This window comes from Diceros bicornis, assembly GCF_020826845.1.
Source record: "Diceros bicornis minor isolate mBicDic1 chromosome 13 unlocalized genomic scaffold, mDicBic1.mat.cur SUPER_13_unloc_1, whole genome shotgun sequence".
NCBI classification, from domain to species: domain Eukaryota; kingdom Metazoa; phylum Chordata; class Mammalia; order Perissodactyla; family Rhinocerotidae; genus Diceros; species Diceros bicornis.
In genome coordinates, this window is record NW_026690866.1 from 10,767,869 (window position 1) to 10,790,301 (window position 22,433).

Genomic DNA, 22,433 nt, shown 5'->3' on the forward strand with positions numbered 1-22,433 from the left:
CTGGGAGGGGGGACGGTCTCCTCTGTGGGCCCCTGAGCAAGTCACTGCCCCTCTGTGGGCCTCAGTCTCCTCATCTGGGAAATGGAAGGAGATGATCTGTGGTGCAAGCCTCATAGGGGTGATGAGGTACAAGAGGGAGAGGAATGTGCAGGAGCTTTGTGCTCCTCCTCGTCGAGGGAGGAAGGGAGAGTACTGGTGACAGTCAGATGACACTGAATCCTCAGGGGACCCTGGGAGGCATGGGAGTCCTCCTTATACTTTCCTGATGAGGAGAGAGGCTTAGGGGCCTGGGCAGGCCTGAGGGCACAGAGGAGGGATTGTTGGAGCTGGGAGTGATCTAGAATCAGAGCACTCTGGAATGGGATCAGCCATAGACATCAGATGTCCAGGGTCCAGGATCAGGGGCCTGGGAGACATGGGGAAGGGAGCATGGCCTCCCTGAGCCTGTCCTTGACCCTGCAGGAGATGAACTCTGTGTGGGCCACCCTAGAGATGGATACCCAGGGAGCCCAGGAGAGGCAGCAGCAGCAGGTGAAGGGCCCTGAGGGGGAGGGTCCAGGTGTTAGAGGAGGGGTACTCTCTCCTCACGGCTTGAGGCCTCCCTAAGAGAGGGGTACCTCCTCCTCCAGCCCAGCTCCTGGAGCCCCAGAGCCTGAAATGCCTGCCCTGGAAGTGACTAGGAGGAGGCCTGGAAGGGCTGGGCCGAGGATGGATTAGGGAGGGGAGGGGCAGGGAGCACATACTCTGGGATTTGCCAAAAGCCGCCCCTGGGAGGTGACTGGGGAAGTTGAGTGGTCCTGGAGGGGGCAACTGGGGGCAGGCCGCTGAGGGACCTAGGCTGCTCTCTGTGGGAGTCTGTGGTGGGCAGGAGGCTGGGGTGAAGGGATTTGGGGGAGGGTCCATGGGGGCACCTGAGAGGTGGGACTCATCTCACCACTCCCACCCTGAATTCACAGGGTGTCGTCCCCTCCTTGGGCACGTTCCTCTATCACCTGAAGCTGCTGAACATTGGGATGGAGGATGATCTGGAAGTGAGTGAGCCTGGAGGTGGGACCAAGGAGCAGGATCCTGAGGTTTGGGAGGCGAGAGCCCTGCACTGGGCCCTGAACTCTCAGTACCTGGCAAACCTTCTCTCATGAGAGCCCCATGGCCACCGCTGGGAGCTGGTCTGTCAGGCCCATCTTAGCAATGCATGAATAGACGCTCTGCATAAGCCCCCCACCAGGCTCCCTGGGCTGGTGAAGCTCAGAGCTGCCTGCCTGCAGAGCTGCAGGAGGCTGTGTCTGAGCTGCACTCAGCCTCCCCCTCAGACCCTGCCCCTGGGGGAGTGCCATCAGCCCCTGCAAGTGAGGAAGCACTTCTGTGGTCCAGCTGTCCCTTCCTCCCTGAGGCCTCAGTCTCCCCATCTGTCATCAGAGATGGTGTGCTACATAAGGTCTCTGGCCTCAGTTCCCCTGTCCCTCCTGCTCTGGGGCCCAGAGCCTGGCCCAGTGTCAAGTTCTCTTTGTGGAAGCTCTGCCCTCTGCTGGGCCCTGATGTTCTTGCAGCCTGAGAAAGGGTGGGATGGGGGTTGGTTATGGCCTTAAGGGGCTGTTTCTGATGGACATTAGCTGTCTCCCTTCCAGGGAAATCGGGTCAACTTCCAGAAATGGTATGAGGTGAGCAGCTGTGGGAGGGTGGGGAAGTGGAAATCACAGACCTCAACTGGCAAGACTTTCTCTGGCTTCATCCCTTGGGTCTTATGTGTATTGGGAGAGTCAGATCCACAAAGCTGGGAATCCCATCACGTTGGCGAGTGTGGGAGGGGCTGACATCAAGGACACCTTCCTGGATAAGGAAGAAATTCCAGCCAACTGTGAGGACAGGCAAGTCCTGAATGGAGTGGTAAGGAAGGAGGGTTCCCGAGTGAGCACAGACCCCAGACCAGTTCCTCAATCCGCACAAGTCCCTGGCAGTGTTCCCCACCCAAGCTCTGTCTGCATCCTGTCCTTCCTCCCAGAAATTAAAAGTCATCAGGAGGATCCAGCTGCTCCAGCAGGATGCAAATGCGTATGACCTGGAGCCTGAAGAGTGATTTGGGGCCTGGTTCCAGGCCATGGAGCCCCTCAGTGTCCATGAGAGGTGAGGGGGACAGGAGTTGGGTGAGGGCAGGGCAGACTCTCTCTGAGGGCCAGATCCAGAGCCTGTGGTCTGGCTCGCTAATCAGCCTCAGAACTCGTAGCGGGGTGGCCCATGGGGCACTGGGACTCAGCTGCTGGCAGGATCTGGGAGAGGCACATGAGGTGTCGCTCTTGGTAGCTCAAAGGTCCACTCTGTCCTGTAGCTACTGGGTCTCCTGCTAGCTGGAGCTTGCACACCAGAAGGCGAGCAAAATGCGGCTCTTCAAGAGAAAGAGGAACCGGACATCCTCCAGTTTAGGGCCGAGTGAGTGTTGGGACCAGCAGCGACTGAATCCAGGGGCTCAGTACACCTTCGGCCTAAACATGGGCCTGGATCCCAGCTCCACTGCTGACCAGGTCTGGGACAGACTGCTCCCCTCTCCTCTCTGAAATTCAGTTGCCTCCTCTGAAATGGATGATGCTAAATGATGCCTCCTGCATCAGGGACAAACGGGGTGCTGTTGATGGACTCAGCACTCTGCACAGGGTTTTGATCAGAGTGCAGGGGGGCAGGGAGGTGTGCCATGAATCTCAGGAAGGGACCCCAAAATAGTCTGTTTCTTCTCTTCAGCCACCACGCCCTTGGCGATGAGCCGTCACACTCTGGAGACCACAAGTGCAGCTCCTCCGGACCAGCAGGGACACTGGCGCCCTCGGGGTGTACCGGGCCAGCTCTTCCCACCCTGAGTGAAGGAGGACATCCTAAGACTTTCCCTGGTTTCCCCTAAAGCCCCAGAGGGAGGGAACCACCCCCTCCAACTCCCTGACATCTGCACCCCAGCGACTGTTAACCCATTGGGGAGGAGTGATATTATTTCTTTACTAGTAAATGGTAGATTTGACTCTTACATTGTATCTTGTTTCTGTCACAGCCTGGGTGTTGTGGTGTGGTTCTTTCACTTCTTATGCTCATTTAAACAAGACACAGAATCTCACTTTCCTCCTTGAATTAAGAACTTGTGTATGCTCACAGCTTATTTTATGTGGGAGAAGGGAGGAGGACCAGCCTCCTCCCTGGCTACTGAATGAAACCCTCAAGTCTCCCTTCCTCAGAGGACAGGTGCATTTCTGTGTGGTCACCTGGGACAGGAGCAGAGACAGCCCCTCAGATCTCCCTGGATGTAGAGGTTGGAGGGACTTTCCCAGGCAGAGCAATAACCACTGAAATGTGGGTGTCTTTCAAATAGCACCTAACAGGACCATGTCCTTCCCCAGGACAGTGGCTGTCTTTCTACAACTTTCCAGGAAGAAGGAATGTTTTTTGCTTCTCTTCTTGAGGTTTCTTTGATCAGATATTGGAACTTGCCATTTTCTAACAAGTCTCTGGATTTGCATGAACACTAAATGAGAAATAAATGAAAAAAGATAAATGTTTGCATGTGTAACGGACAAGGATAGAGGAAGACCATGTGCAGATGGACTAAGGGTGCACAGGACATCCCCATCAGGCCGCCTCTGGGGCTCCCTGTTCACCCTTTGCCTAGATTGGAATCCTCCTGTGATCCTGACCCATGCTCTTGGAAGTCCTTTTTCCGCTTATTTCATATCCAGAGGGAAAGATTCATGATGCAGCTTTTAAACCTAAAACAGGATTTTGTTCCATAAACCTCACTGCTCCCTGTGAACTAGGATTTCCAGCATCCCTGCACAGCTTTGTATGATTCTATTTGGCCAAAAATTCCCTAGTAGGCCCCTAGCCTTTCTGTCAGGTACACCGTAGCCATTCCTCCCCAGCTGGGCCTGATGGATCAGGGGTAAGCTCTGGTTTGCCAGGACAAGAGATCTTAATCCTGTCCACTAAATGACCCACACCGTCCCTTGCATCCCTGGGTGACATCTGGGCCCATGTGGTTCTGAGGTCCCTGGTCTCAGAAAATCACTAGTTTACACACTCACTCGTGTTGTTACTGACTTGTCCCAAACGGGCTGCTGGGCCTGAGGGAATAGAGCACGTAGCCCCTGGGACAGCTGTGTTCTTTTCTCCAGTCTGTGCTGTGGTTATATGGATTTGTGTTACAGGGATGGGAAACTTTCCTGTTGGGAGTTTTGAAAGATGAGGCAGGAGAGGGGTAGGTATAGAAGTGGGTCCAGCAGGGGAATGCCACCAATCTTAGTCACCACAGATACAACCTTACCAATTAAAATGGTGAAATGCTCCCCAGGTGGGTGGTTAAAAGACACTGCTCAGAGCTCATGCCGAGAACCCACCCGGCGACCTGGAGCTAAAGGGTTAGCACCCGGCATTTTGAACATCATGCCCTGGAAATACCCTGTAAGACAAGGGCCATTGTCTTGAATTCCTTGGTACTTCTTCCCCCTCCTTTCTGAAGGCTTCAAGTGTCGCCCAGGGAGGCTTTTTCAGTTCAGCCAGAAGCAGAGTAGAAATCCTAGTTCCCACAGCCCAGGCCCTTCCTTTCAAGGCACTGCCATCCAGGAAAGAATGAATTCACACATCTGTGTAGACAACACAAACACACACACTCATATCCCACCCAAATCCCAAGACGCATGAACTACTAAGAGATTAAAAGTGAGAGATTAAAAGTGACTTCAGAAACAGATCAACCAGTTGCAAAAGAAGGGTTTCATTAAGATCCTGACTCAAATAAAATGTAAAACCAGGAAATAACCTTGACAAAACTGGGAGACTTTGGATACTGACTAGATAGTTGATTATCCGAATGACATTTTTATTTTTGTATGTGATAAAGTTATTGTGTTTGTGTTCCAAAAATCCCTCATCTGTAAGAGAAACTGAAATATTTACAGCTGAAATTATGTGCTCTCAACCGTCTCCTCTGGTTAATTCTTGGGGTCTTGGTGTGAGGATAAACAAAGTCAGATGGTATACGAGTTGACAATCTTTGAAACAAGTAACAGGTTCACAGAGATTTATTTTTCTGTATTCTGAGCTTTAGAGATTTTTGAAAACCTTCAGAACACACTTTTGATAAAAACAGTATACTTGGTGTTCACATTTCAATGTTACAAATTAAAACATCACAAATATAAAGGAATGCTTCTCCTTCCTGACCTAAGGAAGCTCTCTCTCAGTCTGGCCTCTGTGAATGACCTGATGATGCCACCAATTATTCACTTATCACATGTTTGTTGAGTAATTCCTATGTGCTCTGTGCTGTGTGCAAGGCGAACTCATTTCCATGACTCTGGATCTAGTGTGGGAAGGAAGGCAATGAGCCTGTTGCCAAGGTTCTCTAAGTGGAAAATAATGTCCCCGGGGGTATGCTCATTCTTGAGATACCAAAATCAAAGCTACACAAGTTTGCCAAGTAACAGATAAGAGATACTTAATTCATGATATAGAAATCACCTATGTCTGAATTACCATGTGACCATGAAGAGAAAGACTGATGGATTTTACGTTATAATTAGATGCAAAATAATCGTACTGCTGGCCAAGTGGTTAAGTTTGGCATGTTCTGCTTTGGTGGCCCAGGTTCAGTTACTAGGCACGGACCTACAATACTCATTAGCAGCCATGCCGTGATGGTGACCCACACAAAAAGTAGAGGAAGATTGGCAACAAATGTTAGCTCAGGGGAAATCTTTCTCAGCAAAAAAATAAATAAATAAATAAAATTAGATGCAAAATCATAATAAAAAATTATGGAATCTGATTTAATATACATTCAAAGACAAATCTCATTCTAGTAGATATCATCACTTCATTGAGTGTAAGTTCTAGAAAAAACAAATGTAAGTTCAAAACACTAGTTCCTCAGCTTCAATTATGCTATCAATTTTAATATAAAAAGGAGAAAACTCATGGTAAAGAAAAATTGAGGTTTACCATGAAAGGTCAAGATCATGATGGAGGTTACAAAGAGATGCTGTGAGAGTCAAGCCTGTCTAATGGGGAATTTCTCAATGGCACCACTCTCCTTTTCTTCAACACCGATGTTGCTTTTGTCACTGTTTTCAGGATGCCTTTCTTGGATCCTTGCTCTCTCTGCCTCCACGGCAATCTCGTCTGTCCTCGAGACCACAGTCAGTCTCTCCCATGCTTTTCTTCACGTTCTGTGTCTGTCTCCTGATATCTGTAGAAGATGCCTGTTGCCTGCAGAGGGTCTGTGAGCGACCCAGACCCATTCCTGGACTCATCTCTGCCCAATATGTACAGCGAGCCAGGGTGGGCTCAGGGCTGGTGTGCAGATCCCTCAGCCCCAGCATGGTCCAGGGATTCACATGGACCAGCCTGTGTGACTGTTTGAAAGGTATTTGCGACTCCAAAGAACTTAAAAATTCTCCTTTACTGCTGCAGGCCTGGAGTCCCTGCAGTCTGCTGTATCCACAGACTTGCTGCAGCTTCTCCAGGGTCTGCTCCCACTGACTGCACCTGACCTCAACACCAGGATGGGAAGTTATTCCAGTAACTGGCATCTGGAATATGCAGCTGCTTAGGCTTCAGAGTGCATAGATCTTCAGTTTTCTGAATGGGTTTAGTTTCATGATTTTACTGTTTCCACTATGAAGTCGGGGAATATTTTTGGAGCTTTCTCTTTCAAAACAAAATAAAATGTGAAATTTCAACAAAATGAAGGATGAAGACTACCATCCATGGAGAACGTTCTCAGCTCACGTGGATATTCCACCTTCCTTCTCTCCCTGGAGACATGCGTCTCAAATCACACTGTGCATCACAATCATTGGAGAGTTTTTAAAACTCAAATTGCTGGATCTCAAACCAAGTAGGGCTGGGGAAGGAATAGAGAATTTTCATTTCTAAGAGGTGATGATCAGCTGCTGGTACAGGGACCACACATGGAGAACAGGATTCAGTGACATCATCAAGCTGATGTGAGACAATGACAGAAAGCTCAAGGTCATTATCCAGTGTCAAATCCAGACCAACTTCCCTCCGCCATCTTGCTTCAGGACGTTCCTCTCCTCCGCTCTCTGTCATGGTCAAATACACACATGCTGGTGTCCCACAGCCCACTGTTATTGGGACACAGAGTTCCAAGAACTCCTCAGCTCCTTTCAGTGCCTCATCTCTAATGAAATTATTCACTACTCCATCCTTAGTCATTCACTTCCACACCCCGATCCTATCTTCAACCAAAGTTCTCCTGCTCACCAGTCATTAATTCACAAACACCATATTCCCACCACAAATTTCCACATTTCCTGTTTTTACACAAAGAAATCCACTCTAAATAACCGTTCTTCAATAAAGTAGATTACTCCAGTAGGAATATCTTCACAAGCCTCTTACTTTTATTCTCCTCATCCTTTCTAGTAAATTCAGATTCACTGTCCATCATTTCAATCATCCACTGACCATACTCCCAGATACTTTATTGCCATCATATCCACCCTGCACACTTCAGATGATTTCAAATACCTGCCATGTCATGTTGACACTTGCACTGAACAGAGAATGCACCAGGAGCCTGTGGATCCCAACAGAGAATCAACAGCAACCAATGGACCTATATACATTTCTCTAATGCTTCCTGAATGCTCTGCTCATTTTTTCCATTTCTTGAGTTCCATAAATCTCTATATTCCGACCTCCTCCATATTTCACAGATAAATTGTTAACCACCAGGCAAGAACTATTTCACTCTCTAGTCATCAGATCTACAAATATTCCTCATAAGGAATTCATTTATCACAGCTTTTCTGTTGTTATATCCAAAGAAATTGATTTTTTTGGCTGAAAACACTCTGATTTTTATCTTATCCTTCCATTTCAATGAGATTATGCCCTCAATATTTGTTGTGCTTTCCATAACTTCCCTACTGGAATCATCCCTCAAGTTTCAAATATGCACAAATCTCTACCATCTACAAACCAATCTCTCAGCCAGCGTTCCTAAGAGTCCTCACCCTCCACCACCCTCCTCTCCTCCTCCTGCCAGGGATTCATTGTGAAAAGTTCATATATATCTCAATGCCTCTGTTTCCACAGTGTCCACCCAATCCTATCCCCATTCTGTGGATGCTTCTCTTGTTAACCTCACAAGCCATGTCTCTTACTAATCCACTGGGGACTTTTCATGATTTTCTGACATGCTCTGTAGTAGCACATGACATTGCGGACTCCAATGTCCTTTTAAAAGACCATTTGTCCTTGGGATCCACCACCCTACACTGTCCTGCTCTTGCCTGTCTAAACTTCTTGAGCAACTTCCAGGCTTCTCTTTATTACCACCCCACAATGACTGATGCTTCCCAAATTCGGCACTGCTCTGGCACCTGTTCCCCATCTGCACCCTCCTTCTGGGGCAACCCCATCCATTTCCCTGGCTTCAAATACCACTAATGAGCCAAACATGACCAAAGAATCAGCAGAGACCTAACTCTGAACCCCAGACCCATTTATCTACCTGCACATTCACCACATCAGTGATAACTCACATTGACCAGGTCCCAAGTTGAACAAGTCACTTACCCAAATAATTGGCTTCTCTCTCAGTGTCCCCAAACTCACTTCTTTTTGGTAATAACCTGTCTACCCCTGGGTGTCACTCTGGACACCATGCCACCCCACACTCACATATCAATGAACCATCCATCCACCCTTCTGAATCTACCTACGGGTTATCCACTTCTGATTTATTTCTAATCACCTTTCAGACCTCATACAAAATATCACTTCCACACAGTGAACACTCCTGCTCCAGTAACCTAAATAACAAAACTCCATTTTTCCTCTTTGTTGATTTTTTTTCTATTTTAGTTATATGTGCATTATTATCTATTTCTTTCAAGATTTAGTTCTTTCTCACTAAATTAGATATTCCATGAAGACAAAACTAATGTGGATTTTCCAAATTTTCCCACAATAGTGTTCACATATGGCTTTGCACTCAAAAGAGCTCACATATATTATGTGTACAATATATAATTTATATTCATATACATATAAAATTCAAACACTAAAACTTTGCTTCATGAAATATTTTAAATCCATCCACTTAACTATTCTTTTTTTTTTTTCCCGAGGAAGATCATCCCTGAGCTAACATCCATGCTAATCCTCCTGTTTTTGCTGAGGAAGACCGGCTCTGAGTTAACATCTATTGCCAGACCTCCTCTTTTTTTTCCCCAAAGCCCCAGCAGATAGTTGTATGTCATAGTTGCACATCCTTCTAGTTGCTGTATGTGGGACTCGGCCTCAGCATGGCTGGAGAAGCCCACCTGGGGTTCTGAACCACAGTCGCCAGCAGCAGAGCACACACACTTAACCACAAAGCCACGGGACCGGCCACTCCACTTAACTACTCTTGTGCAAAGATACCACCTTTAGGTGCTACACTGCAATAAATTAGCAGGAGTAGCTTAAGATTCCAAATCCTTTCTCCTCGTAATCCAATCATGAGAGTCTAGTCACAATGATCTGTTTAAAATGCAAACGTGTTCAGTTCATCTTAACTTTTAAATCTTCCATTTCTGTCTTCAGCACATATTTCTCCTGTTGTCTTATCATAATTATTAATATTACCCTTTTCATTCACTGATGTGTTCCAGTTTGGAGGGAAAACTATTTGGTCATTCCATTTTTAGAGCACTTACTACATGCAAAGCTCTGGTGTAAAACCTGTGATCTACAAAATAACTAAATAGACTCACTGCCCTTGTTTGATTTAGTCTTAGTGGGAGGAAAGTGATCATAAATGGCAAAGGATGTATAACATGCCATGTAGAAATCACTGCTGTGATGAACAATAAGGCAGAGAGTGAGAATTTGAGCTTGAGCGTATTTTCAAATTACTTGTGTGTGTATGTGTGTGTGCGTGTGTGTGTGTTTGCACGTGCTCATGCCTGCTGCCTGGATGTGATGAGTTGCTTCCTCCTGGGGATTGGGGGAGCCTCCTATGCCTCGGGAAAGTTCCTCCATGTGCACTTAATATGCACTTTGTTATCCAGGTGTATTACTCAGGATTCTCTAGAGAAATACAACCATAGAATATATATAAACATATAGAAGTGGAAATTTATTGTAAGAGTTGGCTCACAAGGTTATAGAGGTTGAGAAGTCCCACAATATGCCATCTGCAAGCTGGAGAACCAGAAAAGCCAGTGATATAATTCAGTCAAATTCTGAAGGCCTGAGAACCAGGACCTCTGATGTCCAAGTGCAGGAATAGATGGACATCCCAGCTCAGGAAGAGACAATGGATTCAGTCTTTATTTGTTTTTTGTTCTATTGAGCCCTCAACAGATTAGATGATGCCCACCCACTCTAGTGAGGGTGAGTTTGTTTATGTAGACCATGGAATCAAATGAAAATGTCTTCCAGAAACATTCTCACAGACACACCCAGCAATAATGTTTCACAGTCTATCTGGGCACCCCTGTGTCTAGTCAAGTTGACAGCTAAAATTAATCATCATATCATGGCTCTATCCAAACAAGATCAACAGAGATATCACAATGTGACCTATGTCATTTAAATTTTCCAGAACACTTGTTAAAGTAAGTAAATACAAACAGATGAAACTGGATTTTATAACATTTTCTTTAACTCAAGAAATATCAATATTATCATTTCAAAATGCAGTCCACATCAGTACAAATAACAAGAAACTCAGGTTTTCGCCCCCTCTGTCTTGCTGATGAATTTTAATGAATACTGGCTCCTCATATATCTTAATATGATCCAATGTATAATATTCTCCCATCTATTTGAGCTTTATTGCATCAAAAGGAAATCATTTTCTCATTGTCAAACTGCTCTACTATCTCTTTTTTTATAAATTAAAGCGATATATTGTGTTTATGTTAGAACTGAAATTAAGAATTTAAGTAACTAAGAAGGAATTGATTCCAGCAAAGGCTGGTTTACTAAAATGGAAGACAGTTCACGTGCAAATCTCCCAAGAAAACCATAGGGCCAATGGCATTGGAAATTTCAGGGTAGAATTAAAAGACACATGGGGTGTGATTAAAAGGAGAGTAGAGAGAATGTGGGGAGGAATTGATATCAGAAGTGAAAATACACAAGCATGTTCCAAGTTGATGAAAGACATCAATCCACAGATTCAATTAATTCAACATTTCCTAAGCAGAGTGACTACACAGGAAATATTAATGAACTAAACTATGGTCTAAAAAACAAAGTTAATGTAAAATATTTTAGGGACAAGAGAGGCCAAATAAGCAAGAAAAAGGCCAATTGGTGATTTCTAACCATAAAGAAAATAAGATAGACATCAACAGAGCAGCATTTTTAAAATGCTAAAAGAAATCTCATGTCAAACCAGAATTCTACACCCAGCAACAATAGTGTCCCAAATAAAGATGTCCCAGAAAATCTTAAAGTGAAACTTTTAGCAGCCTTGAATTAGACAAAATACTGCAGTGAGTTATCACATCCAAAGGAAAATTAACCCAGCTTGAAAACCAGGAATGCAGGAAGGACTGAACAGGAAAGGAAAGGATAATTTATAAATAAATATAAATGAATTTTATTTCAGGAAGTAATTCTAGAAATCTCTCATGGAGATTAAAATATATGTAGAATGAAATGCATGAAAACAGTAATACAAATGTCACGAAGGTTAAAAATAGAATTGAAAGTGTTGACGGTATTAGCATTTGGGGGAGATGGTAAAAGTAATTATTCATATTAGACTGTATTAAGGATTCAGAATTTAACCATTAGTGCAATTAAAGATTTCTGTATGATTCCAAGTAATAAGTTTATAGAGGAAATAACAGAATAACAAAAGAGTTAAATCAACATCAGTGAAGTAAAGAAAGTAAAGGAACATTAATTATTCAGGTCAAAGGGAAGGGAAAGAGTAAGACGGTTGAAATAATTACAAGTTTACTGGTAATTACATGAGATGTAAATGCACAAAATACTAATTTCTTGTTAATGGCTGTGTGATATATTCTAGAGAAATGTTAATAAATATTTTGGACATTCTTTCATTGATAAACGTTTACACAGTCTCTATTTTTTTCTATTAAAACATAAGTGGTTTGGACATTTTTGTACATATAAAATTCCATTCCTATTTTTAGAGAAAGTATCATTAGTGGAAGAAAAAGGAAACATTAAAATGTTGATAGAAACTGCAAATACCACCTCCCCACACAATTGTATTAAATATTTTCATACCAAAATTATCTGACAGTGTCAATAACCCAACTTTATTTTTTAGGTAAAAATCTTTAGGAATTTCTCAAATCCCATTGATAAGAGACAGGATGTCTCCCCTGGATTATCCACAGATTGGATTATCCACTCCTTTCCTCAATAAAAGGGGAATCAGAGGCAGAAGTCCTTGCATTTTCCAGCATTCCACACGCTGTCTGCACATCAGGAGTGGTGTGAGCAGGACAACTCTGAAGCCATGGAGGAACCTGCATCAGCCTGTTTTCCAAGCCAGCCTATTCTTGTGAGCGTGGAATCCATATGGACAGCAGGAGTGTCCATTTGTACACTTTGTCCTTCTGTGAAACCTCTTTAAGTATGCAGGCAGTAGCTCTTAAAACAAGAAGATACCTTATTGAAAGTTGTTTCCTAGGTGTCAATGTTTGTTAAGTAATGATCAAGGTGTTGTACTTTTCTGTATAGGGATCATCCTTGGGATAATAGGCCAGACATTTGTTTTGTTTTGTTTTTAACCAAAAACATCACTGGGAAGTGGAAGTAGTATTCATCTCTGCACTGTTGACATTGTTCTCGTCTCTGGAAAATCTTTTACCCACAATGTGATTGGTCTTTTTAAAAAAACATTCAGTTCTGCGCTCAAATATCACCTCATCAGTTAGTCCTTCCCTAATCTCTGCATCATCTAATTGTAGGTGGGCCGGCCCCCCTGGCGAAGCACTTAAGTGCTCACGCTCTGCTGCCAGGAGCCCAGGTTCAGGTCCTGGGAAAGCACCAACGCACCACTTGTCAGGCCATGCTGTGTCGGCGTCTCATATGAAGTTGAGGAAGATGGGTACAGATGATAACACAGGGCAAGTCTTCCTCAGCAAAAAAAAGAGGAGGATTGGCATGGATGTTAGCTCAAGGCTGATCTTGCTCACAAAATAAATAAATAAATGAAATAATTGTAGGTAATTTCTTTCCCTTTATCCCTACTTACTGTTCTTCCTCCATCCCTTCTTCTGTCTCTGTATCTCTGCGTAGCCCTTACTGTATATTACAGGATCTCATTATACCTAACACTATATTAGACATTCATCCATCTCTTTATTAACTCATTCCTCTCACCAAGATTAAAATAAACAGGGGAAGTGAATTTTTAAGTTAAATTCTGGATCATGGATTTTAGTACATAACTTGGCTTATAATAGGTGCTCTATAAATGGGAGGATCAAATAATTTTCCCTCCAAACTGAGATATGTTGGAGAGTGAAATGGATGGTATAAATGATTATGGCAGGACAACAGGGATGAAGTCAGATGTATGACTTCACTTTTAAAAAGGATCTGAAAACAGAAATGAGAGATTGTAAAGGAAAGATGCACTGATTAGGTTTACATTTTAAATAGATTATTGTGGCTAGAGTCTTAAAATGAATTACAGACAGAAAGGATTTGCAATCTTAGTGATAATTTATTGCCGTATACCACCAAAGAGATTCTATCCTTGTATAACTGTAGTTGAGTGAATTTGTTTGAAAGCTTTAGAAAGTACTTTTTGGAGTTTGAATAATTTCTTTCAATAAATATGTTGTGCACCTTCTAAGGGCAAAGCAGTGAGTGAATACGGCAGTGTAAAACATCACAGTCTACATCAGGCTTCACTTCTTGGAGTATCCAATTTAGTGAGAAAAACACTAGGAGAGAAATAGATGATAATACACATACAATTAAAAACTTTAAAAATTAACAGAGAAAATGACATTAATTTTGATGGCGGTACAAGGAAAGATCACTCTGTGGAAATGGTATTTTGTAGGAAATCTGAAAGGTGCTCAAGAATTATTCAAAAGTGGAGAATCTTTAGGTGGATTCAGGAGGGTAGATGGATGGTTCACTGATATATGAGTGTGGGGTGGCAGGGTGTCCAGAATGACACTCAGGTGTAGACAGGATATCAGTACAAAGTGAGATTAGGGGACCCTGAGTTATGGGTGATTATTTGGAGAAATGGTTGGTTCAAATTGGGACCTGCTAACTGTGAGCTGAGTCATCGAGTTATCACTGATGTGGTGAGTGGGAAGATAGGTATTTGGATCTCAGGGTTGAAGCCAGGTCTGTGCTAATTCTATGAGCATTTCGAGTTCATTAATGGTATTTGAAGCCAGGGAAATGGATGGGATGGCCTAGAAGAGAGTGTGGCTGTGGAACCAATGTGAGAGCAGGATTGACTTCTAAGAAGCGTCTATTGTGTTAAGTCAGATGGTGGAACCCAGATTAACAGGGAGGACTAGGAGGAGAGAGGAAGAGTCAGGAGAGGAAAAATGGTTTTTTACAGTGGCTACAACTATGTGATGGGAATATGGCATGTGTGAGTTATTTATTTATGAACAGGAGAATATTTGAGTGAAGATGGCACTTGGGTGTTAAAGTGAAATGAGCATCACATTGCTGAGAGGAACGTGATTTCATTAGAGATGAGGCACTAAATTGCTATGCTCTGGGCACACAACAATCTAGTCTTCATAGTCCTTTCTGTCCTTGACTCATATCAGCTTGATGTCCAAGGATCTAGTTCTCAATGTGTGGTGCCTGTGCCAGCAGCATCAGCAGCATCCGGGAACACTTAGAAGTACAAATTCTTGGCCCTCCCCAGGCCTACTTGGGTTGATGTCCAGCAATCGGTGTTTTAACAACCCTCCAAATTATTGTGATGCACAGGGCAGTTTGAGAGATACTTCTCCAGGATACAGGAGGGTGGAAGATCCAAATGAGGTGAGAAAATTCTCCATGGCTGGCAGTCTGCATTCCACATTTTATTCAAATTTCACATTTCATTTTGTTTTCAAAGGGAAAGCTCAAAAGAAATATGATGCCCCAGACGTCAGAGAAGAAAAGACAGGTCCATTTAGCCAAGACCAAGCAGAGACATCGTGAAAGGTCTGCACTTCCTATAAGTGCATTTTAGGAGGTCAGTTTCCTGGCTGCATTTTCAAGAGGACAGTTACAAGGATAACTTCCCACCCTGGCAATGAGGTCAGGTACAGTCAACAGGAGGAGACCTTGCAGAAGCCCCAGCAAGTCTGTGCACACAGGAGACTGCAGGGATTCCAGGCCTGCAACAGTGAAGGAGATCTTTTAAGTACTTTTGATAGCACAACTACCTTAAATATAATTGCACCAGGTGGTCCAGGTGAATCCCTGGGCTGTGTTGGTGCCTGGTCTCTAAACCCCAGCCTCAAGCCCACTGCCACACAGTCTGCAGACTGGGCAGAGATGATCCCAGGAGTGGGTCTCAGTCTCCCCCACCCACTCTACAGACAGCCTGTAACTTATGGAGAGATCTGCACACAGAGTCAGAAAGTTAAAAAAGCAAGGGTGACTGGCTGAGTTCCTGAGGGCAGAGAGGTTTGCCATTGAGGCAGAGAGCAAGGAGCCAAGAAGGATGTTCTGAGACCCGATGGAAAATAGGAGAAGGTCTTGCTGAAGAAGCCAAGAAGTGTGGCCCCAGAGCAGTGGTTCCCCATGAACAGCCCCCAGTTTCACTTGCCTGATTTAATATCACTCTCTCTACATACTCTGGACTGTGATGCTTTGTCATTTTATAATTGTACTTTATTAAACTCTTTTGAGAGACATAAATGTGAAGAGTAGACTGTTGTGTGGGTGAGAGATCGCGTTTCATGTGACAGGAAAGAAGATCTTTACGTGTCCTGGTATACTGCAACTTCTGCTTATCATGATTTTTCTTCACTTTTATATTAAAGGTAATTTGGCCTCAGGGATCATTTAGGATTTTTAGTTATATTTTTTTAGAATACTTGCACTCAGGAAAAGATGATACCTATTGTAAAGAGCTTTTTTTTAACCTTAAATTAATTTGATTCCATAAAAGTCTTACTTCACTAAGCTTGCCTTTATATCTCATTATAACATAAGTTCTATCCTTTTTTTGCTAAATGCTAGCTCAAATACAAGGAATTTTCTGGACTTTCTTGAAGACCTTTGATACAGCAGTCTTAGCAGTCATGGGGAAGGAAGCCCATTTCAGAGGGTCAAAGAGTGACAGAGAAACAGAAGGGCAGAGAGGGAGTGAAGGTGGACAGCTGTGCCTTGTGCCTCCAGACAATGGCCTCTGGATTTAACACAGTGATGGCTCCCTCCCAGAGCCCACAGCTTTGGTGTGGGGCTGACTGCTCCCTACGACTAGGGTGTTCTAATTCCTCATTGTGAGCTAATCCGCATATTCCAACCCCCAGATGTCCTAGGACAAGGGGTGTAAAATGGCCCTCTCTGACCCTACAGGATCCAGGCACAGGCCCCTTTATGGATCAGGAAGTGGATCTGGGTATACATGGGGTTATTACCTGCCAGAAATGGAGTTATGGGGAGTGGAGCTGAATGAGGTCACAGTGTAGGAGCCGCTGACATAGTCTGAGTCCATCTGGGAGGAGAGCAGAGTAAGGGTGGCCATGGGGGATGGTCAGGCCAAGACCTGCACCCTCATTTGTATGCTGCATCTGTGTGCTTGGTCACAATCTACTCCTCAAGTCTCATTAACATGAGCTGATTTCTTCCCTCATTGCATCTTTTCTTCCCTCGTATATTTTGTTAAATTGTTTTAGGTTAACGTCAGTTGGGTTTTTGCTCGCATATCTCTAAATTATTCCTGACGAATTTGTAGATGTAGACCATGATTTCAGTGAGTTACATTGAAAAATGAAAGTGTTCACATGTGATAATTGCAGACCTGAGATATTTAAATGATGGCATCGGGTGTGGTCCATGATCCTCAGGACATCCATATAAACCACGTGATAATCAGAATTTTTAAGACAAGGTACTATTAGGATTTGATGGTTTGAGTGAGAACAAAGGGGAGCCCTACAATTGATTCACAGTTTATCAACAGCAGAGAATCCTCCCTCACCTCTTCCAGCTCCTGGTGGTACCTGCTTCCCTGTCTTGTGGCAGCAGATCTCCAACCTCTGCCTACATCTTTCATGTGATCTTCTTCCCTCCATGTCTCTGTGTCGTCTCTTCTTCTTATAAGGACACCAGTCATTGAATTTAGGGCCCACCCTAAATCCAGGATGAGTTCATCTGCGGATCTTTAATCACATCTGCAAAGACCCTGTTTCCAAATAAGATCGCAGTCTAAGGTTCTGGGTGAACTTGAATCTTTGGGAGACGTTATTCAACCGACTACATCCTCTACCCTCAAGCTGAGGTTGGGAGCTGGCTCAGGCAGACAAGAATGTTAACGATATCGGAGGAGTTGTTTTCACCAACAATATTGGAGTTGTTTTCCTCAAAAGTACTTGATTCAATGTAATAAACTTAAAAATCATAATTATTTGAAATCGTGATAGTGATTCTTACATCATATGGAAGAGAAATTTTACAAAATGAAAGAAGAATTTTTGAGAACCAACCACCAAACAAAATAAACATGAAAGAGAAAAAGAACAAAGGGACGTATGAAAAAATCCCTAGTTCTGTTAACAAATCGGCAAATTAAGGTACTCACAGAACCAGTCTCTCTACTGAATCAACCGTTCAGTTGGAAAAAAACTGACAGAATCAAGTGTTTTAGAACTGGGAAATATAATAAGAAACTTACAACATCCAGAGGAGTGATTAATGAGGGAAAACGTGGCAGAATTTGGTTAAGAAAGCACTGTGGTGTTTTTGCTTAATGCCTACCCGCTGCCATTCTCTGGTACAGCGAAGGATGTGAAGATGGGAGCCAAGAATCCTTGCATGGCTCCCTCGAGCCAGGAGACAAATACTAACCTGCTTCTTAAAATAGGGTGATTATGTGACTGGGGGGTAGTGATCTGACTTTTGGGTCCCTGAAGGACCAGCACAGAAGATGACAGGTATTTCTCCCCCTCAGAGTGGAGGGACTTTCCAAGTGGTGTCATTGTCTGATGAAACATTTAAAGACCTATGCTACTGGTAGATGACTGGGCAATTGGCTGGGGCAGGAGAGATACATAAAAATCTGGAAAGGAGTCATCTGAGGAGGAAGTTTTTTGGGGAATGAAAGCTTAGAATGACCACTGCATCTACCAGGGAAGCTGGAGTGCAATGTGGATGGGTGCTCAGACAAGACCTGAGAAGACCTGGGCTTGCACCTTTGGCAGATTTGTGGGCCCCATGCAGGTAGGGGGTGAAGTCTAAGGAAGAGCTACAGGGGACCAGCTGCAAAGACTGGAGAGATTTTAATTTTTTCTTTTTTTAAAATGTATTATTTTGGATTCTTGCATTTAAAGAAATCTCTGTCAGGTCGCTTGCTCATTGTTAAGATAACTGAAAAGTGATTTCAGTGACCACACACATCAAAGAACATAGTCTTTGCAAAAATCGTTTGAAAAGTCGGTAAACAAAAGGATGATTGCAGCTCATAAAAAGCCACAAGAGCAAAACCTGGAGAGCAGGAGAATCTAATTCTCACAACGACCACATTGTAATATGCAAAATGTCCAGTTAACACTACAAAATTAAAAATGATATGAAGGTACAGGAAAGTATAGCCGGTTCATATGGAATAGAATGGAAATTGAGAGAAGTTTTTCCTGAGGAAGCCCAGGCATTGTACTCATGAGACAAAGACTTTAAAACAACTCTCTTATATATGCTCAAAGGGCTAATGGAAAGTAGGGAAAAAGGACCCAGGAAAATAAAGAGAATGATGTCTCAATTCACAGAGAATATCAATAAAGAGATAGAAACTGTAAAAAGAACCAAAGAGAAATAATTGAGTATTACCCCTGCACTTCTCCCACCTCCAACCTTAAACAACCACAAATTTACTTCCTGTCTGTACAGATTTGCCCATATTTGACATCCCATGTAAATGGAATCATGTAATACGTGGTCTTCTTTGACTACTTGCTTTCACTTAGCAGATCTTCAAGGTGCATCCATGGTGTTGCACATGTACTTCATATCTTTATGGCTGAATAACATACAATGTACAGAAATATGGAGCACCTTGTGTTTATACATTCATTAGATGATGGATATTGGGGCTACTCTGGTCCACCTTTTGCTTGTCCCACTCTCACCTTCAGAGCCCAACATCAATGTCTCCCATCACCCTTCAGTATTCACTGCCATCCAGTCAGCTCAGGTCTGCTTAGGCACTAGGTCTTCTCAATGTAAACACTGTTGGATCCCTTAGCAAGGGCCCTAAAAGGCAGAGGTTGGGACGGGTAGTGGCCACCTCGCTGAAGACTGCCAAGTCCAACACATGCTTTCTAGAGCTGCAACTTTAACATAAAAAAATTAGAGCGGAAATTCCCAAGGTTGCTGACACAAGTGGTCTCCAGTGGTTACTCTTAAAACACTTAAAGTACAGGGCCTCCTAGTAGACATCTGTCATCCTTCTTGGTTTCTCAGCCACTGAACCCCTATCCTATGTTTGAGGGCTTCCCTCACTTTATGATCCTGTGGGGAGACAACACCAGCTTCCAGATTTAAAAGCAGAAAATGCCAGACACGTCCATTTGCATCCTCCCCGCTGCAACCAGGGCACAGTTCTGTGGATCAGACGCACCCACGAAGACTGACCCAGGAGGTGGGAACTATGCTCTGATGAGGATGAATTTGGACAACAGTTAATAGAAGCAGCATCAGCGGGGCTCCAGCCCGTCCCCGTCCTCCCAGAGGCTCCGTGATCCATCACCGTATCAATCCTTCTGTTGCACACAATCAAGAGCCCTGAAAGAGAGCCTGGCACTGGTGTTGGAAGTGGGGAGACGGTCAGGAGGGGCCCACTGTTCGCATTCCAGCCTTGGTCTAGGCTGGGGCCCTCTTCCCAGACCCCCGGTCAGCCAGCGTGGTCACTGGCCCCCAGCGGCCTTCCCCACGGGCTGGGTCTGCAGGTTCAGCAGGTGTTAGAGGCTACACCCCCGGGGTCATTCCCCGCAGCGGACATCAGCGCCAGACTCCACAGAGCCATCACCTCTGGAGGATGCAGCCGTGGGGACATGCGCGTCCTAATCGTGGGCGGAGGACACGCCGCTGTCCGGCCAGACTGCCCCGTGCCGTGGGTAGAGGTGGGGCCGGAGGAGCGGGGAGGACGGCAGGAGACACCGGGTCCACGACCCTCCGGGAGGTCGCTCGGGGCAGCTCGGACGCGTGGAAGGCTCCGGGCTCCGCGTCCACGGCCTCATCCAGCGCGGTCGCCTTCATTCTCCGCCGTCCGCGACTCCGCTTCCTTCTGCGGCGCAGCCAACAATCTCTCTTCTCTGGGCCGCCCGCAACCTCTCAGCTCTTCCCAGCGGCCCCTCGGCTCGGATCTCTCCGCCGCCTCTCGCCGCTTTTCAGCTGGGCTCGGCTCCTCCAACCAAGCTTCGGGCCCTTCCGCCTGGCCTCTGCTGTGTCTTCACATCTTCGGCTGGCTCTTTCCGTTTATCTTCTTCTGTCTCCGCCTGGTTTTGGCTCCCGCCGCCTCTTCCCGCGATTCCTTGGCTCAGCGGTACAGGTTCGTCTCTCTCCGTCTGGTTTCGGCTTTCTACGATTTCACTGCCACAGTTCGGCTGTTTCTGTCTCTCCTCGCCAAGTCCCGGGCTCCCTTGGGCTCTCTCTGTCTGCCAAGGTCCTCTTGTACGTGGGTGGAGGTGGTTCAAATTCCTCCATATTCACTGTGGTATGGGAGTGTCACTTTCTCTACATCCTAATACATCAACATATTAAGCAAAGAGTAAATGTTCCTAATCTGATAAATAAAAACAAGAATCTTGGTGTTTTACTTATTTTTCCTTTGGTGGGCGAAGTTGAGAATCATCTCTTATACTGAGAGCATTCTGTATATTCTGTGAACTGTTCTTCACCATTTGTCCATTTCTCCAACAGATTCTTGGTCTTTTTTGGTTGGTAAGAGTTCCTTAATATTAACAAATTAGCTTTTTGTGATGAGTTGCCAACATTCTCCTCTTTTCCTTTTTTTGTCTTTGCCTCTAGTTGTTGCTGCCATGCAGATTTTTTGAAAGGAAATCAAACGTGTTGATTTCGTTTCTTGTTTTATGTTATACTTTTAAAAGAACATCTTTTCTCTGAGATTATATATAAAATTCTTATCCTTTGTTTTTTTTCTAGGACTTTCACAGCTTTAATATTTACATTTAAATCTATGATAATCCCTATTCCACAGAACAACTGGGGGTTCCAACATGATTTTTTTGTTAACCATTCGTTTTTTCTTTCCTGCCTTAGCACACCACCCGCACCCACATTATTGGGAAAAATGTTCAGGCATGGAGATAATTTGAAAGAGTTGTACAGTGAACAGTCTCATTATGGACAGAATTCTGTCCCCTCAACAGTCTTGTGTTGAACCCCTAATCCCTAGCACCTCTCATTGTAAGTTTATTTGGAGGTTGTGACTTAAAATAAAGTAACTGAGATAAAATAGGGCAATTAGGGTGGACCCTAATCCAATGTGATCAATGTCCTTATAAGATGAGATTAGGACACTCACACCAAGAGACGCCAGGGGCACGCATGCCCAGAAGGATGACCACGTGAAGCAGCAGCAAGAGCATGGTCATCTTGAAGTCAAGGATAGAAGACTCAGGAGAAACCAATCCTGCAGGCACCTTGGTCTTGGACTTCCAGCCTCCAGAATTATGAGAAAGTAAATTTCTGCTGTTTAAGCCACCCCATCTGTGGTACTTTACTAGGGCAGCTCTAATGAAGACAGTCCACACTTATATTCCATCAGTTACAATTTACTATATTTACTTTGCCACGTCCATCCATTTATCAACCAAGAATCCATCTCTGTTTAATGCATTTTGAAATAGGTTGCAGATAGCAGTAGACTTCACTCCTAAACATGTTAGCATACATAGTCATTAAAGTTCAAATTTTGACTGAGGCTGGAGGATCTTCCCAAGTGGCTCACTGAATGGTGAGCACTTGGTGCTGACAAGTTGGTTACTCTCCACATGGACCTCTCCACAGGGCTACTTGAGCATCCTCATGACATGGTGGCTGGCTTCCCCTAGAGAGGGCGCAATCTAAGAGACCAAGGAAGAACCTTCAGTGTGTTTTATGATGTAGCCTCAGATGTGAGACCTTGTAATTTCTGCAGCACTGTATTGATCACTTGGGTTCATGACAATTCACGGCTAATCGAATGTGGGAGGAGACTGCACAGGGCATAAACACAGGTGGACAGTACCATTGGT

The 22,433-nt window shown here is 44.4% G+C and overlaps 1 long non-coding RNA gene across 4 annotated transcripts; it reads left to right on the forward strand.

The window, feature by feature from the left end:
- The first annotated feature begins 975 nt into the window (after positions 1–975).
- LOC131401717 (uncharacterized) lies at positions 976–3,002 on the forward strand. 4 transcript variants are annotated; one of them, XR_009217881.1, is made up of 5 exons: positions 980–1,073; positions 1,626–1,658; positions 2,000–2,121; positions 2,324–2,424; positions 2,731–3,002. It is a non-coding gene; the product is annotated as an uncharacterized LOC131401717 (long non-coding RNA). The 4 variants fall into 4 exon arrangements; XR_009217883.1 differs by lacking the exon at positions 2,731–3,002 and having other exon boundaries at positions 976–1,031; positions 2,324–2,471; XR_009217880.1 differs by lacking the exon at positions 2,731–3,002 and having other exon boundaries at positions 2,324–2,471.
- The last annotated feature ends 19,431 nt before the right edge of the window (positions 3,003–22,433 follow it).